Below are 1,929 nucleotides of genomic sequence, written 5' to 3' on the forward strand. Positions count from 1 at the left end.
GGGGGGGCAGGGGAAGTGGGAAATGTTTGTTTGTACAGGTGATTGTTTTGGGCAGGTGGTCGTTAGGGCAGTTGAATCGAGGGAGGTTGCAAAGGAGGGAGAGATTGACTATTATGGAATTGTTTGAGCTATGACTGTGGACGGGAATGATTTTTTCACATGCTGTGTATCGGTTAGGCTCTTACTCTTGCATGTAAATACATAATATATAATGTGTGTTCTCAAGCCGGGTAGGCCTATATACTTCATCGAGTATCTCTCTTCTTTCTTTTTGTTGGAATGTTTCCTGTAATTCTTGGTGGCTCTTACAAGAAGGGTCGAGGAAACAAGCAAGCGGAATTACCATTTTAAATTCGATTCTGTACGTGTGTAAAAGGATTATTGTTTTATAAAAAGTATATTACATATGAAGGGGACCACACAGGGGCATCTAATTGGAAGACAATTAATCGAAATTTCGAAGGCAGCTGGGTCCCCCCCAAAGTAAGCGATAAACAGATTCCGTAACGCCGAAAAGAGCATAAAATTAGTATACAATTTCAGTGCCCTTTTCGAAATACATGTAATTGGAGGCAGGAAACCAATTATTGAACTTACATCTCCAACAAACAGTCCACAGTCTGTCATTCTTCAGCATCAATGCCTTCCACCCCTTGCAGGGTATAGGCCATATACAAACTTCTTCCATCTATCGCTATCTGGGCCATCTTTCCAAGCTCGTTCCAAGCGAGTTTCATCTCTCTCATGTCCCTTTCCACACATCTCCTCCAAGTTTTGCATGGCCTACCCCTGCCTCGTGCTCCCTGTGGGTTCCATTGCAGAGACTGACTTGAGATGTTTCCGCTGGGATTTCTGAATATGTGTCCCATCCATCGCCACTTTCTTAGTCCTATTTTTACTTCTATGTCTTTTTGTCCTGTCCTTTCCCACAGCTCTTCATTTCTTATTCTATCCTGCCACTTAATTCTTAGGATACTCCTTATACATCTGTTGATGGAAGTCTAGACTTTATTCAGTATTGTCTTTGTTGTCTCCCAAGTTTCGCAGCCTTGACATTGGAGTTAAAGAGTCGAATCTTGGTGCGCATTGAGATCTTGCTTGCTTTCCAGACTTTTCATAACTGATTGAAAGCTGACCTTGCCTTGGCGGTTCGTGCTTAACATCTGCCTCGGTTCCACCGTTACCATCGATGACACTTCCAAGGTAGGTAAAGGAGTCCACTTCTTCCAGTGGAGTGTCTTCCACTGTCACAGCAGGGCTTGAAACGTTCCTAACTTATCTACTTTTGACTTGCCCGGATGTATACGTAGGCCAACATTCCTTGATAGGCTGTTGACCTCCTTGGTCTTTTCTTGCATTTAAGCATGTTTGTGAGTCTGTCAATAGAACGTATTTATGTCTAGTTAAACTCCTTTTTTAAACGGCAACAAATTTGCTGTTCTTTCACATCCCAACCACCACCCAAATCTATTAAAAAATACTGTTTCTATATATCTACATTTACTATATACATATAAGCCCTCTGAGTTCTTGAATCGACGCAAAAGCTTTGAACGTGTAGGTCTCACTAGCAAAATTGAAGGCAAACGAAGCAGGGGTTGACACAGAACAATTTACTTGGAAAGCCTCAACAGACGGATGACTTGGGAAGAGCAAGACATATAAATATATATGCACTGTTTCAGCAGGGATGGTATAATATTCCACCCAGTATTAGCTGATCGAAGCAGCCCGCCTCCAAAATGATCTAAATTGTATCCATCAAAGAGTAAAACATAATTTCCAATGCTGCACACTATAATACAAACACACTGACGCGCACACACATACATACATACATAAACACAAACATAGGAATACACACACAAACATATACAAACAAACACAAATAAACACACACTCTCTCACACACATACACACACACACACA

This window comes from Aplysia californica, unplaced genomic scaffold, assembly GCF_000002075.1.
Source record: "Aplysia californica isolate F4 #8 unplaced genomic scaffold, AplCal3.0 scaffold01027, whole genome shotgun sequence".
NCBI classification, from domain to species: Eukaryota; Metazoa; Mollusca; class Gastropoda; order Aplysiida; family Aplysiidae; genus Aplysia; species Aplysia californica.